Raw genomic sequence first — 18,222 nt, forward strand, 5'->3', positions numbered from 1 at the left:
CCTTCAGTAATCTTACTCCACTCTGATATCCAAAGGATCGTATGCAACCCAACATTTACTGCCATATAACGAGCTGGCGTACCCTCCGGCGGGGCTTCTTCCCCTTCATACGATCCTCGCTTCTCTTTCTTAAACAGCGCTTTCAACCATTTAAAACACTTCATAATTATGCGCACAAAATCCAGCCTCGCTACTCTGTTTACTTCCTGATGACAATCCACCAATCCTGTCGCAGCTTTGCTAGCTTGGCCTATCACAGCGCGGTCTTTCTCCTATCGGCCAATCACGTCGCGACCCTGTCTGACGTGTTCGCTAGCTGGCCTATCACAGCGCGGTCTTTCGCCGGTCAGCCAATCACTGCGCGACACCACCTGACGTCACTTTTCTCCGCTTCGCAGCAGCACCCCTCCTTTCTCAACTCGTCTCCCGGTTATGCATGCGTCCCATTCATACACCGAAAAATGACTACTTCCGACCAAGCGGTCACTTCTCTCTCGACTGTACGTCCACAGTCTATCTGTAATTGTCAACACAACTGACGAGATGTCTATCGTCTCTCTGATAGGTTGCTTACACACACAGTAACTTCCGACCAGCGTCCGTTACTCACGCACTCACTCTTACGTTCCCCCTATCTCGGTCTTTTGGGTGATCAATGGTACCTCATGACCCCCTTCACACTAGTTGACAATTACTCTGGGTGTCCGATACACCCGAACCACTTAAGCTCTCCTTGAACTTAAGATTTCCATCGGTTGCGCGCGCTCACAACCTGTTCCACAGTCACTCTACAGACATTCAACTCCGCCAGACATTACAACATAGATACAATACAAAAACACCGCAATCTAACACGCATAACCCTTTATACTCACTCTCGACCGATACTGCTGCTTTTTCTGTCTCTCGTCATCCGGATCTTCATCTGCGGGCTGTTCTTCCGATCATCAATTTCTAGGGGCCTTGGGGTAAGCTAACCTGACCTAGGTCACCGTCCTCAAGAAGGCAACCATCCTCTATAGCTACCAACTGAAAGGGCGAGATTTTGATCGATACCTTATCTCTATTGATCCAAACCTCGATCTGGTCGACTGAACCTTTGTTGCCTGTCTTGGAAGAAAACAGTACACCTATCTGCAAGTTAGTTCACCCAATAAAGGACTCTACTCTCAAAGATCACGGACAACTTCTAGGTTTCAAAAGTTTATTGTAAAGATATAATGAGCTGCAAATACAAGCATCTCAGAATGAGATTCACGAGATACACAGGTCCAATTACATACATGTGCTCTCGAAAAGCCCTCAGACGAGCAACAGAAATCACTAACACAAGTTCTAAAAATAATAAAGCTATCAGCATAGATGCATATCTCTCCTTCATTTAGGTTGGAGGAAAACAAACACAGGTTAGGCGTCCCTACCCTGTTCTAGATGGTATCCCTACTTAACCAAATCCCAACCTAACAAAGGTGTCAGCAGTGAATGACCCCAAGGGAAGTCACTCACTCTAAGTCTCTTGGTGAAAACCTATAGTTCTCCAGTCATGACCCCTCACTGCCTACCCATCCGCTCTCTAAAGGGTCCTCAGGTCTCTGCTCTAACTCCACCCAGGGGTGCTGTCCCTAATACAAAACAGTCAACAACATTTGAGACGCCCCTTGCGAAACGCCTCTCACGTGGTGCAACTTCAGGCTTTTTCCATGATGCTTTGTCTTGGGCCTCATGCGTTAGAGTTGACCTTGCTTCTCAGACTCTTCTCCGGCCCGCTGATACCCCTTAAACATTCCAGAACCCTCCTCCATGTCTGGGCCGTCTACTGAACAGACCTCTATTCATTCATTTATAATTGGATCCCCCCTTTCCTGTTGCAGACAGATATCTGCCGCCAAGAACCCAACTCTCATAGACTTCTAAAAAGGCTTGCAACATTTCTCAGCCCAGACATGTACGTGTAAATCAATGCTAAAACATTTCAGGCCTACAATATTTCTCATTATGATTATAGCATTCAACTTCTTCATTTAATTAAAACATGTTAAAACTCTTATTCTATTATTTAGAAAACATTACTATAAATCATGGCCCATTAATGCAATGACCAAAAACGTTAAAACAATCTGTGTCGTGAAAAGAAACACCTTCCCTTTTAGCTCCAGCTCTGGCCCTGTGGCCTACCACGTTCTGCGTTTTACCACAGACCATCTTACATGTTAACAGCTACACGACATAGATTCAAAATAATCACGTCTAATAAAATCATATAATGTCACACATTTCTGTATTAGTTCCACTTCTACTTAAATCTCTATATTAGCTATATATTTTTGAATATCCTTGTAGGTACTATTAGCACTCATGGCATTTCTCTTCATGACTTGTGCTTACTATAGGTAAGTGTGATGTACTCATACATGTAAATCAGTTTGCGCTCTCTCATGGTCATACCCAGATTAAAATATTCATGGGCTACCGTATTCCTGGGGCCACTTGTAGCCTACCATTCAGTTCTCATCAGACCCAAGACTGTATAGATTTTGTCTCCTGTGGCCAAACTCTAGTCGAATTCGTGCAGGCGAGGCCTGTTTTGGGAGATTAAATAGGTGATAGGTCCCCAGCATGAGCTTGTATATTATATTATCAGCTTTCCCTCTCAGGATCTCTACCCCATATGTCAGAGATAGGACGTGTTTAGCTGCCATCATTTGTAATAGTGGTTTAAGGGACAAGCATCTAAGGGTGTTCCGGAGTGAGGCGAATGCAACAGTTAATGCGTTGTTCCTGCTCTGCATCACAATACAGTGAGTCTTGAATGAGCCTCTTGTAACAAATGTAATAACTAGCCACAACTGTCCACCAGGGTACAGCACTAACTGAGCAGTCTTTGAAGGCAAATTGTGGCACTAAACTTTCTGCTGTTGTGAGAGAATAACACATTATTAGACTCACCTCTTAGAAAAGCTAATATCGTAGCCTTATTTTGATTGTACACCCAAATCTGCATTTGTGTTGTGTTATACAGTGCTGCACAGCAGATGTCATTAGTTACTGTAAGAGTGCTGAGACTCCATATAACAGGACGATCCCACAATCATCCTGACAGTCTCCCATCTCCTTTCGTAGACTGCCATTGGAAGATGCCTATGTAGCAATGACAGGAAACACATTACAAGAATGCCAAAGGTGAGGGTTGGTCAGTACAAAAGTGTATGCCATCAAAATTCTAGTCAGATGTCAATATGTGGTTCAAATTAGGACATCCCAGTGAACGTACAAGTACTTTAGGCTCCAAGTCACTTCCATTTATATAGTGTGATTAGAAGAGAACACAGTCTGCACTTGCTTCATGTATTTATGTGTGTCGTACTGATGTGTTCAACCACTACATAATGATTTGTCTTCCATTTCATTGGGCCCAGCTGGCCTAGAATAACAGGACCAGAGGCAGAGCAAAACATCATTGGGACACCAGCAGCCACAACCTCTCTCCACAACTGAACAGGAGGTAGGGGAAATGCACTCACCCGGACAGAGCCAGAACACATCCCAAGCGCTACAGACCGGGTGGAGCTGAAGACATTGTAGGGGGGTGAAGAAAGTGACACCTCTGGTGAGGGATAGGGGAGATCGACCCTCTTCCTGATAATCTATAACTTTTTTGGGGGTGGTGTCCCCACCACACCACAACTTAGGTCTGCCACAAGCCCCTCTCCGACTCTAGAGGTCACCCCATCCCATCATGGTATCCAGCTGCAGCTCCTGCCACTAGTCCCCATCCAAGTGGCTGCCAAGAAGACCCTAATGAAGTATCTGACCCCAAAACACCACACTCCTCATGTCCAACTCAATCCCCTCCCTGTATTGTGATTTCTGTGGCTGCATCTCAGAAAGTGATGGGGTAATGTGAGGGGCAGCTAGACATGTCCTCTCGTAGCATGCAGCAGGTTTGTGATGAGCTGTGTATGTTACGAGAGGAACATGCAAGATCCACGGCCACCCTCACTGACTCTATCTCTTCCTTGGGTGAAGCCATGTTGTCTGCCCGTGTCAAACATTCCTCCCAAACCACCCTCAATGTTTCATCCAGTATGTTGCCTCACACTCTTTACCCCGTACCCCTTGTGTGTCCCAACCCCATGTGGTGTCTGGTCCTGCACCGGCCAGCCCTGAGATTCTGAGGATTTGACTATGACTTTCCTTTTGACATTTACTTTGTCCCTTGTACATACTGGTTCCCCTAAAGCTTCCTGACATGTTTTATTCATGTTGCCCAACCCTTCCAAGTCTCTTGTCTATTATTTGCTTTCCTATCTCCCTTCCAAACGGACTGCTTTTTGCTGAATCTTATTCCATTCATTCCTTTATACATAACATTTGAATTTGTTACAAGCTATCTCTATCTTCTTTATTTCATCGTAATGTTGTGTTCAAAGTATGGACAGATATAGTGTGCACGATAGCTTGTTACACTGATGATGTCAGACTTTTACATGTGTCAGTCACACACATTCATCCTCACATGTCTAGGTCACAAAAAGGGTAAATAATTGACCATCAATACATAATACGCAATTGTGTCTTGACTTGTGAGGACATTTATCTTTTATTTACATATATTGAGGAAAGAAATGCTTCCTGTGATCATGAGGGAGCGTGCTTCCGACTTTGCAAATTTGGTGGTGATTATCGCTGTAAGTACATTTGCAGTGTTGTTGCCAAGGTGCAGATTGTTGTGGTGCATCTACCTGTACAGGTGGGGGACGTTTCTGGACGGGGACTTAAGGTGCTTGTACAGATGGGAGGAGTGCCTGGACAGAGGCTGATGGTATCTGTACGGTTGGGGGAGTGCCTGGTCAGGAGCTGAAGATGTCTGTACAGTTGGAGGGAGTGCTTATACAGAGGCTGAAGGTGTCTGTACAGGTGGGGGAGTGCCTGGACAGGTGGTGATAGTGGATGTCCAGTGGAGGGCTGGTGCAAGGGTGGTAGTGACTGTGAATTTTTGCAGTGAGCCTGTTCAGCTTGTGGTACAGGTGGATGGGTGTGATGTGCTGCAGGTAGATGTGATGGCTCCTCTCCCTGCCTTGACTTTGAAGGTAAACTTTAAATCCATTTCAGCATGCTCTACATCATCTTTATGGCCACGGCTATGATGTCATTTATCTTCTTGGGCATGTCTTGCCAAGATTTATCCATCCTGTCCAACACCTGGGTCAGTCCATCCACCAACTGAAGAATTTGGCACATGCCCTGCATGCTTCTGACATGTCTGATAGAATAGCCCCTATGACCCTAATGTCCTGCCTCAAATCAGCCTGCACTTGGAAGAACTCCTCCTCCTCCACCGCCATCTGCTAGCCTCTGCATGGGGCGCTATGGATTCAACCTTAAGGTCCACCAGTGGGGGTGTGGCAGGTGGTAGGCTATGGACAGGAGATTGGTGCCCAGGGCAGGCCTGCACTGCACCAGGGTTGATAGGTTCCTAAGATGGGGAGAGAATGCATGGAATGTACTGTACTGGGAGACCACCGCCTCTGTCCTGGATGTGAGGGCTGTGAGGGAGTGATGTCTAGGATAGGGTATGTGAGAGCTGCAGCTGGTTAGTGCTATGCTGAGAACAGGCAATTCTTGGCTCTGGATATTGAGGAGTTTTGCTGGGTGGAATGTGGTGGCCTTAGATAATTTGTCCAGTGAATCCAATATTATGGTCAGGGCATCTGACTCCTTATCCTCAGTATGAAGGGCCAGATAGTCACCATCATCCTTCAATTTGTCTGCTGCCTTGTGTACTCCCTCCTTCTCCTCTTGTGCATTACTGGCAGCTGAAATGGCTGCTTGTAAGGGTAGTGGGTTCACCCTTTGAATTGCCTATCATCCAGCTCTGGGGGAAAGTCCATTGTCCTCATCACCCTCATCACGGGAAGACAGAGGTTGCAACATGATTGGTAACTGACCTAGTATATGATGTGGTGCAACACAAGGGTGGATTCTACTGTACTTTGCATCACTGGATGATGCACATTTGACCCGTTGTAGATACACCTACCATTGATAGGTCACATAATAGCACTGAGGTGTTGAATGGAGATGTACAATGCACAAGCAACTCATCAGCTCCAGCCACAGCTCTGTATTGCTCTGAGATCCATCCTGGTGTCAACTGCTGAACCTTGCTCCTCTTAGGTGTAGCCATAGATGTGGTCCTCGATACAGCAGCTTGAGAGGGAAGTGACACCATACTTAATGATCTGCACGACTAATAAGCTAACAGGCACACATGGCACACACATAACTGAAAGAGTATGTATGTTACTTTTTACACAACAACCACCGATGCTATGCAGAAGGGGATAAATCTGCTAAGTTCCTTACTCAAGGATTTAGATCGCCTACATCAGTGGCTCCCAAATTTTTGACTCCTGAGGACCCCCATTGAGTCACCACTAGAAGCCGGGGACCCCCAAGCAATTTGTATGATTTTAATTTCAAATAATAAAACAGTAATTTGAAAAAAAACACACATGTGCACACAAAACAAACTACTAAGGAGTTTTGGGCCAGATGTACGACTATTTCATGTAGCACCTCGCAATTGGCGACACATTGCGAGTGGCAAATTGCGAGTTGCTAAACAAAATGTACAACAGTGTGTTTAACACTGTTTGGGATTCCCAATGGGGTCGCAAATTGCGAGGCTCGTTAATATTAATGAGCCTCTCGCAATTTGCAAGCCCATTGGGAATGCCAGCCCTCCCAGGGATGGTGGCCTGCTAGTCTCAGCAGACCACTATGTCTGGGACTGCTTTTAAATAAAGCATTTTTTAAAGCACCCGGTTTTCCATGCATTTAAAAAAAAAGAAAATGAAACGTTTTTGTTTCATTTTTTAAGGGCAGGCAGTGGCCCCTGGGTTCTTCAATGATTCCCTTATTATCACCCTCCAACAGTGTTTCTCATCTCTCCATAGCCCCTCTGTCACATGTATTTCATTTGTGTTATAGTGCATCTCATAACATTGTAGGATATCAGATCACTTTACAACCCACACATATAGAGACAATGAATCATACATGTAAATCAGTGTATGGAAAATGTTACATAAGGTAAAGGGGACTAAAATGTGTAGTATTCACATGTGATCCATACTGGTAGGCATTTTAAAAGAGTGCTTGCTCTGGAGAAGGACAACATCAGGATTCAGAACATAACACAGTGGCTAGCACTGACGTTAACATACAAAATGTATTTCCACCCAAATAAACCTTTTTAACAGCATCAGGATAATGAATGACTGGGAAAAAACATAAGTTACTAACTGGTAACATGCAGTTTGCAAGCAGCTCTTTGATGACAGTTTATAGGTCCCTCTGCTAGATTACGATTGTCACTTATGAAGTGCACAGTAACAAAAGAATCTCTGTGACAAAAGCAGTAACCACGGACCTATGCACATGAAATATTGCTTTTTAAAATGCATGTTACACGTTCTTTGCAGTGGGCATATTAACCCTCTGTGCTACATTAGTAAAGTCAAAGCTGCCACTGAACAAAACTCTCATCTCTCTCCAGCAGGTACATTAATCACTGGCATTATCGTGACCCTTTTATTGTTGCTTGAAAGCTGCTAATTAAACAAGAAACTTTGCTGTGCGTTTAAAACTGCTGCCTACGGACCCCCTCGGAATGTGTCACGGACCCCTGGGGGTCCGCAGACCCCAGTTTGGGAAACACTGGCCTACATGATTTTGGAATCTATAATTCGGAACACTTTATGATACACTTACCTGATGGACAGATCGGAGTGGGTTTCTCTGCTTCAGCCAGGATGCCTCGAATACTCAGGGATGGTGTGTGCTACACTGATGAAATCCTACCAGCAGCTGTAGTGAGACATACAAGTCCATATTCAAGTATAAAGGATGATAGCAATGAGCCAACATATATATGTCATTGTCATAGACCAGTCATATGCTATTTCTGGCCAGTGTGCCACATGTTTTCCTCCTGACCTTTACATGTGGGCCCCTGGTCACCAGCAGAGGTTGCCAGCTGTTACCTCCACACAGCACTGACATCAACGAGATATCACATTAACATACACATGTGTATTCGATGGTAACTGATATTTGAAGGAAGGGGGTAATTATAGTGAATGCCTCCACCTACCTTTGGATACACCTTCATTGTTAGACTCATCATGCATCATGAGTATGATGCTGTCTGTTGACAAACCTAAAGGAATGTACCTCAACATGCAGACCAGTTTCTCCTTTGCACATCAGATAATATCACTGAAGAGGAAAGTTATTATGTGAGACCTCTAATTGTCAGGCACATTTTGGAGAGCATTTTTGCTTCCCTCACCACAGAGTCACAATGCCCATTTAGGGCTGGGAGATCACACATTTGTTCTGTGCATTCTTTGTGTGACCTATGTTCGCATTATACATGTACAACATCATGGTAGATTTTAGCTGTCAATGGATGAGGTCTAGAACAGCACACATCATGAAATCATATATTTAACCTATCACTAAATACAGTAGAAGAGGAGGCAAGCTGAATTCAACATTTGACTAGGATCATACATTGTGGTAAAGTGTTGAAGCTTGGATGGTTGCTACCTACACTGGATTCACGTTGTGCAGTTCAACCCCCAGTATATATTTCACTTCCTCTACATCCACCTTAGTAGCCCCTACACCCCTCCCCAAAAAACTCAACCTAACTGGCATCAGTGCGACCCACATCCACATCAATTTCCATATAATTTTGGCCCTGGGATTTTGCTTGAGAGTTTTCATGTCATGGACTTACAATCCAGTTGTGGCTGCTTCACTTCATATGACACAATAAAGTAAATTATGTACATACTGCACTCACTTGCCATATATTTTGAATCACCCTTTTACTAGCCAACATGGTTCGATATGGTATGCTGTAATGCACTATATGTGGGAAGACTGAGAAGAGGGACAACAATTATGCTATATACACAATATACTGAGGTCATTTTATGAGCATTCAGATACATCATTCTTAGGTTACTTAGCAGGGTCCTGCAACTGCCCAGTGAGTGGTTCCTGACCAGGTGACACAGCCAACCTTTTTGCAAATATCTGGGTGGCCTCGATTCCTGGACAACATCATTGGGCCTACAAATACATGTGTGTTTGCCAGTTACCATTCCAGTTGCCACTTGTGATGCAGTAGGTTTCAGAGTTCAGTTCCCCGGTCTGGCACTGTTGATGGGATATATGTAATATGTTCATGAGTTGTCTTCCAACAATGTAGGCTTTTGGACCCTCTCCTGACCATTTTTACTTGACATTTTTCATGGTGGTATGGATTGCTGAGGCAAGGACCTCCGCTATAATAGATGAGTGTACTCTGGCTGCATGTATCAATAGAGGAGAACAGAGAAAAGTCAGCAAACAAAAATGTGCATTTGCAACTTGCCACAAATGTCCTTACTGCATCTGCATGCGAACAGTAATGCTAAGTGGAAGGGTTGGTTTGTCTATTGGCATTTACCACTGTTAGATATATCCACCAACATAGCTAGGCCCCTGTTTGTGATAGAAGAAATGGGATTTGCCATTTCCATCACAAAGGATTCTGGGATTTGTAGTGCACTGTATGAAAGGAGACACATGAGGCTCTGACTCACCATGCTTCCTATACATACTTGGGACAGCTTCCATTTACACAATTGTGGTGCAACACATACAGACACCAAACATGATCTGGATTTCTCTAAACACTTTGGAAATTGCATATATAAAATGTAATAAGGCAACTCCAATGTTATCCTAAGGGAGAGATAGAACTTGCAGTAATCAAAAATGAATTTAAGAGATGTTCACTACTAAGATATGTAAAACTTAAAAGTATATGCCCTACCATTTAAATACATGGCACCCTGCCCTTTGGGCAAACCAGGGTCTACCCTAGGGGTGACATAAATGTAAAAAATGGTTGGTTTGAACTATTTTGCCAGGTGGAAATGGCCGTTTAAAACTGCACACTCAGACTCTGCAATGGCAGACCTAAGACATAATTATACACATGGCTAAAATGCGCGGCAAGTAGGTCTGGGGATTACCAATTTGGTATATATCCCTGTTTAAACCATCTCACCGGCCCACCCCTCCACCTGCTCCCTGGACTGTCCTGCTAACTGTGCCTGATACACATCGATGATGCTGTTTTGACTTCCAACTCACCCGCTGGCTCGATCGCCATGGCTGCACAGGTCCGCTGCTTTTCTATCGCGGCCCCTAGACTTTGGAACACCCTACCTAATCATATAAAAACAAGCCCCACACTTCTTCAGTTTAGAAAAAACCTGAAAACATGGTTATTCAATCAGTGATTCTTTTCCGTACTTCTGTTCATGGTGAGACATTGATGCACTTTTAGCGCCGAGACGCCCAAGGGTAATTGTATGCGCTCTATAAATGCCATTAATAAATAAATAAATAAATAAATGTCCTGCCTCGTCTCCAGCACTCCAGTTCAAGATATCGCTGTTGCCGGGACCAGTTCTGTTGTGATGGGACTGTTCTCAATGTTGGTGAGCCTGTGTCTCGGCCGCTGCTGACTCTCTTGTCCCGCTCTGCCTACAGAGATTCTGGACCCTCTAGGAGCCGGTGGGTGACCATCCTGGCTGGCCACTTTTGCGAGGACTCTTCCGCTGTATGAGGGATACGGTGCCTTGTTCCTGCCTGCAGCTAGTTATCTCCAGTAATGGGAGCTTAAGGAGAGTTTGCCAGCTGCACCAGTTTCCCTCTCCTCCGTACTGAAGGTCTGTCTGATTGCTGGGGGTATGAAATCCATGCTACTACTGACGCCATTTTAGGCGCGAACAACACTGATGCTCTTTGTCCTGCCTGGAGCCCCAGCGGCCAGGCATTGGCCTTCGACCTCATTTGTGACTTCTCATCCGCACCATGATTGCGTGTGTGGCGTGATGCAGACGCTTCGCTAGGCATCTCTTCCCGGGTTCTTGAGCTCACTCCCGGTGGCTACATGAATGATGGCACTCTAATGGCATCATGAGTAGTTTTTTCTACACCCTTTTCTCGCTCAAGTCTTGCAAACTTAGAAAAATTTGTCTGAACGTTTTAGTCAACTATGCCACTGTTCACTGCCTGCCCTTAAAATGGCACCCATATGTAGACATCGGCTTAAAGATCACTGTCTGATCTCAAAATGGCGACTACATGATGACATCGGGACTACGATTCTCTGCCTGACTACCATTCTCTGACTGACTTTAAAATGGGGGGCCTTAAAGGCAGAATGATTACTGTCCCCGGTCGATCTCTATAGAGTAGCATTCGAGGCTTGAAAATAGTTGCTTTAACATTCCACAAGGTCTCACTAACTCTTAAAATTTTCACAGGAGAGTGGTTTTGGGGGCTTTTGCCTTTGAACCACTGAAATTATCTGCACAATCTGCCCTCTATATAGTGATTCATGCCCTAAATTAGCACTACTTACTAGTTCTGCGGCCTAGCTGGGTGGTTGTTGTTGTATGTCCTGACGTCTGGCTTTCCTCTGCCTCCTTGGCTGGATCCGACTTTTGCCTACTTGGTGAGATCTGACATTTGCTCATAAGCTTGTTCAGAGACTACACGCTGGTAGTAATGGATCCCAATATGTTGATTCTCATCTCTCCCAACTTGACGCCGTCTAGCCATAATGCTTTCCTAATCGTTTACCCCCCAATCTTTCTGAAAACTCCGCAAAAACCTTCAAACATAGACTACTTAAATCTCATCTGGAAACCCTTATATCTGACCCTGTCTTCTCCTTCAGAAAGGGTGCTACCATAAAAAATGACCTCATCTTCTACACCAAATGCCATGCTCAATGGTGGAAGGGCATGTTCTCTCTACTCAAGATCTCTGCTACAGTGAAAACTCCACATGGTCTCAGACTGTTGGTTGTGCCCTCCACGTCTTGCAAGGCTGAAGTCACCATCACCCTTTATAAAAACGGAACCATACTTATAAAAGCTTCTGATCGCAATCTAGTGATTTTTGATAATGTTTTCCCCACTATCAAGAATGCAGTGGCTAACTCCACTCCTGACCTTCTCGGTGGGGCGGGCTCCCAAACAGCCCCCCAGTCTTCACTCAGTCTATCACCTGCCTCCCCTCCTCTTCTCACTGAATATAGCTCATCTATGAAGGGACCACCTACGGATAGCTCAACTCTTATTCAACGCTCCCCCCGAGGCCTGTTTTGAATGAGGCACAAATTATTTTTCCCACCCCTCCCCCTCCTCTCTCTGAACCGAGCTCCTCTCCACAGGGATCACCGCCAGCTATCTTAATACAAAATATTAATTCCAGATCCATACCTGCCCTGACGGAGTCACAACAGTACAGTCCTTGCTCCAGCCCTCCTGCCCCCCCACCTCACCGTAAGATATTTCTAACTCACCATGTTCCTCTGGTCACAACACCGCCCTGCCTAGCCCCAAGACACCTGCCCACAGTCCTAACCGCAAGTCTGACCACCGCCCCACAGCCTCTATGGGTCCACATCCTACGGACCACTCCTCCTCCATCCTTACCAGTCCTCCCTGCCCTTCCCCTTCCTCGGCTCACAACACCGCCCTGCCTAGCCCCAAGAGCCCTTCCCGCAGTCCTAACCGCAAGTCAGACCACCTCCCCCCAGCCTCTATTGGTCTTCATCCTACAGACCCCTCCTCCCCCATCCTTTCCACTCCTCCCTGCCCGCAGCTTCATTCCCCTGAACCCCTTTCATCTAGACTCATTCTCTTCACACCTGATAGTCTTTCCCCCGACCCCACTAGCTCGGCTCCACTGCAGGGCACGCTGAACATTCCCTCCCATCCTCTTTCTCTCACCTCGCTGGAAGCTTGACTGAATGAGATCACACTCGACCTCCCACAACTTAAGACGGAGGTACCCAGCATTCTGCTTTTCACTAAGGAGCTGTCAGCTAATGCAACATTCAGTCACCCCATTCCGGACAAGAAACAACAATTCCTACCCACAACTAAGGGGTCCACCCTGCTACCCTCTCCCGAATATTCACGGCAGTCTCCATCCCATCTCAAACACTCACACAACTGGGCCTCTGCCCGGCACCCTAATGGCCCCTCTCGCCCGTACAGATGTAGAGCCTCATTGTCTGATAAGGATATTCAGTCTCTCCTGCCCTCTGTGGCATGGGTCACCCCTCCTCAGCATCATGCGGGCAAAAAATTGAGCCCATCCTCTCAGATCCCTTTAGGGAAACAAGGCCTAACTCAAGATCTTTAAATGGAAACAACCTCACGAGAATCACCACCAACCTACCTACACCAACGGACACCAACATAAATCTCAAATGCCTGCTGCTTAACTGCAGGTCGGCTGTTAAACATGCAGCAGACATTGCCGATCTCCTCCTTGAACATGATCCCAACCTAGTTATGCTTACGGAAACCTGGCTAAATGACTCAGCTACTCCCATCCATGACCTCCTATTGCCCCCCAATTTTGATATCATCAGGTGGGACAGAGCTACAGACCAAGGGGGAGGCATTGCATGTTTACACCGTAGCAATCTATCAGTTAAGGTATTACATGCTGACCCACTGCCTTCGTGGGAATACCTGTGTATTGAAGTATCCAGTCAAAATAAGCACTCATGCAAATTGCACACTTTTTACCACCCACCTCGAGACAACCTTCCCTTCATTGAACAGCTCATGGACATCATTGCGGACAATGATGATTTCCATGACACTCAGATCTTCCCGGGAGATTTCAATCTGCATTGGAATGATGGAAATGATTTGGGGCTCAATAGCCTCAAATCTTTCCTTTCTGAGCTCAACTTAATTGAACTCTGTGACAGTCCGAATCACATAAAAGGAGCTACCTTAGATCTTGTCATTGCCAAACCCAATGCCATCCTTCTGGAGTCTATCCTCCCTTGTGATTGGACAGATCACTTCTGCATCACCTTCTTTGCACTGACTGCGGGAAGTGCAAGTGGAGCGCAGACTAAGAACCCAAAACAGATGAAAAGATGTCTACAGAACATCAACTCACAAGATTTGACCGACCTTTGCGATAACATCCTGCCCCCGCCATTAAACATGTCAGACGTCGATGACCTTACGGACCACTATAACAAGACTATGCTTAATATACTCGACTCTGTTGCACCGGTACAACTTAAAAGATAGTCCGTTAAAGCCACCAAACCTTGGTTTAATGAGAGTCTTAATTCCGACAGAAGAAACTTAAGACTGGCAGAAAGGCAATGGCGTTCCCATCCCTCCCTCAAACACCTACACCAATTGAGATCCCGGGGATGCCTCTACAGTAAACACATCAGGTGCTCAATGGCTACCTTCCTCAGAACACAACTTGAGCAAGGAAAAAAACGGCCAAAAAACTGTTCGAAATCATCAAGGCTCAAACTCACAGTCATTCTAACCTCTCACCACTGGCTCAAGGTTCGCTGCCAAGTTATGAACAGTTTTCAGACTTTTTCTTGGAGAAGTCCTTGAAGATGGAATCTGACTTACGTGCTGCCCTTGAGCAACTGTTGAGCTGCCCACAGACCTCTCTATGTCACCCGAGTGCAGATGCACTCCATATGCTCCCCTACCTCCCCAAAAACAATGCTTCCTGAAGCTCGTTCCAAATGGTGGATGAATTCACTATTTGCAAAATGATGATGTCCTTGAAACCTTGCAATCATTACACCGACCCTTTACCTGCGAACCTGTTCACTGTAGTCAGATCCTCCCTACTAACACTCTGGACCAGTATCGTAAATGGTTGCTACCCCATTTCTAAAGAAATCATCAGCGGATCCCACGGATCTTCATAACTTTTGCCCAAATTCCAACATCCCCACTTTGGCAAAGCTACTGGAGAAATGTGTGCTCGCCCAACTCTGTAACTATATCGATCATTTTCAACTATTGGACTATTGTCAATCTGGTTTCTGCGTGGGTCATAGTACAGAGTCAGCGTTGACGCACATCATAGATGATGCACTTAGAATGTTGGATCATAATGAGGCCTGCCTTTTGATCCTTCTAGACCAGTCCTCAGCCTTTGATATGGTCAAACACGATAACCTAACTGTCCTCCTGGAAAGTAGGATGGGGTTGTCTGGGCCTGTACTTAACTGGTTCTGCTCTTTCCTTCACAATAGATCACATTGCATCAAGGTGTACCAATCCCTATCTCACCCGGCCCCGGTTACTCTTGGAGTTCCACAAGGGTCAGCATTATCTCCCATGCTCTTTAACTTGTTCATGGAGCCTCTGACAGAAATCTTGAAATCATCCAACATTCATTATTACATGTATGCAGACGGTACCCAACTTTACCTGAATATCGCTTCCGCTGAGGATGTTCAATCCCTCATCTTAATCCTGCTGGAAACACAATGCTGGCTGACACACAATCACCTGAAGCTCAATGCTTTAAAAACTGAGTTCCTCCTAATCTCTCCTCAGAAAATATCCCTGGACATGGACCAATGACTGTCCCAGATTACTGCCTTGAATTGTAGACCTCACCTAGTGGACTCTGCATCCTCTCTGGGGATAATCTTAGACAAAAGTCTAAACATGCAGAAACACATCAGTTCCTGCACCAAAGGAGCGAACCACCAACTCAAGATCCTCAGAAAGCTCAAACTCTACCTTCCTGCTCCTGACCTTAAGGTTGCAATGCAAGCCATGGCGATCTCAAAGCTGGACTATGGTAGTGCCAAGCTGTGTGGCTTGCCCAGAGTGAAGATGGCTCCTCTTAGGGCTGCCCTCAATTCTGCTGCGAGGCTCATAGCTGGCACAAGAAAAATCAACCATATCTCTCCGGATTTGTTAGCCCTTAATTGGCTTCCTTATGAAACCCGGATACACTTAAAAATCGCATGCATGGCACACAAAGCCATCCACCACCAGACTCTGCAACACCTCGCGCTGAAATTGGTGTCCTCATGTGGCTCGAGAGCCTCCAGAACTGCTAGCACCCTATTACTCAAAACCCATAAATTCAAGAAAAAAAAGACCTACAACGGCGCCTTCTCGGGTATGGCTCTAAGCATCTGGAACTCCCTTCCCCCCGAACTCAGGACGAATCCTTCCACACTCCTCTTCAAGAAAGAAGCCAAAAGGCTCCTAATGAAGAAATTCTTACCTCAATATGGCCTCGCCACTTGATGCCATGGCTTAACTGTCAATCTATGGCCCGGCGGCCTGGTCCATTTGAATGCTAGGCCTTTTTCATGTAGGTGAATTTTCCCCCTGTATATTACGGCCTTGACATTTTATAACTCAGGAGAATGTGTGATCACTTTTGACTGTGAAATTTTAGCTGTGCTTACTATGTTGGACACTTAAGGTTCTGAAGGAGGTTTGGACACCTGTGACTGTGTAATTTTTTACTTTGTCTATTTTCTCCTGCTGTTATATTTCATTTTATATATATGTCTCCTCTCTGTAGTTACTCTTGGTTGTTTACATGTACCCTCCTGCCTCTTATATTGTAAAGCGCTCTGATACCCCGGTGGTCATGTTCGCGCTATATAAAACTTTATGAATAAGTAAATAAATAAATAAATAAATAAATAAATAAATAAATAAAATGTTATTTGAGTGAGTGGCTCAAGCAGTGCTGAAAGCCTACTAGTCACATTTAATTTTCCACCCCAGGGTATCTGTAGTAATATTTTTCTGGGGACTTATAAGTTAATCAAATATACCAATTTGGGATAAGCCAATAGGACCATGTTTAGAGGAGCGAGAACACACACTTTAGCACTGGTAAGCAGTGGTAAAGTGTACAGAGTCCTAAGGCCAGCAAAAATGGAGGAGGGAGGCAAAACAGTTGGGGGGAAGACCACCTTAATGGTGACAGGTCTAACAGTTATCTGTTACATATAGGAGTCCAAAATATAAATGAGTCATCCAGTTTTTATACTCATAGAGAATATCTGTGGTATGTATAGGGTGTGGGAACATTTTACATTTAAAGCTCAGAATTTCATATAATTTGGCTTTTTACTGCTCAAAGGCCCTATTCTGCTGATTTTCACAAATTGACATTTGAACACAAATTCTTGACTTTATTTAAGACACAAATTCATCTTATGGAAATCTGGTTCTCAATTCTACATTCATAAGTAAACCACAGTTGTTTTGAGATGATGCAGCCAAAAGGTAGATTTGTGACCCAAGGTTTTGTAATTTCCTAATTATCAGATATCTGAGTTATTAGTTCAATTAAACATAGTCAATGCTTTGTATTCAGGATTGCTTTTATTATAGCCCAGCCTATCAAACATGGAGGCATATTATCAAGGGTGGCGATAGGGAATTTTCCGTTTTCGGCCGCTAAGAGGCGATAATTCTATCGCCCTATTAGCAAGCTGTCGCTAACAGCAGCTAGCGACAGCTTTTAGGTGATAGCGAGCGGTTTGGGGCCCGCTTTGCATGTTAGCGATATTTATCGCTAATGACATGCAAAGTGGGCGTCCCCAAACTGTTAGCTACTGAAAACAGTCGCTAACATCGCTATCGCCTATTAGCAGGACAGGCGTTGCGATGGAAATATTTGAGCTAAGCGCGAATATTTCCAAATACTAACACCTGCCCAGACCAGTTCTTAGCCATGTTATCCAATGGGAGGTGGATAACATGGCTAAGAGCATTTCGTCGCTAATGCATGAACATCGCTGTATTCTCAGCAATATTCGCCCATTTCGCCGATATCGCTGGAAAATTTATCGCTTTCGAGATAAACGTTGCTAATAGCACGTTATCTCAGCGATAAATTCCGGCGATGCTCCAAGATAAACAAATCGTCGCTAAGCCTATTTAGCCATAAATATCGCTACTTGTTGGTAATATGCCCCTTGGTTTCATATGCAGACGTGAGCATGTCATATTAAACTAATAGGGGCTCTCAAATTTCCTCAAGCCATTTTATTTTCTAAAGAGATCGTACTGGATCAGTATTACAAATAACTTGTCTTTCTGGTAGAGTTAATTGGTCAATACTGATCTTTCATTTATTGGGAATGTGATCACTTTCATATATTTTAATTTAAAAGAATAAACATTTTAGTGTTTAATCTGGTCAATGTAGCCAAACATCTCTGTCATTAGGAGGTTGTGAAGCCCCATATGGCTTTTGCAATATTATAATGTGCTAAGATAACAGTTTAATGAATCTCAA

The sequence above is a fragment of the Lissotriton helveticus genome, chromosome 5_1 (genome assembly GCF_964261635.1).
Source record: "Lissotriton helveticus chromosome 5_1, aLisHel1.1, whole genome shotgun sequence".
NCBI lineage: Eukaryota > Metazoa > Chordata > Amphibia > Caudata > Salamandridae > Lissotriton > Lissotriton helveticus.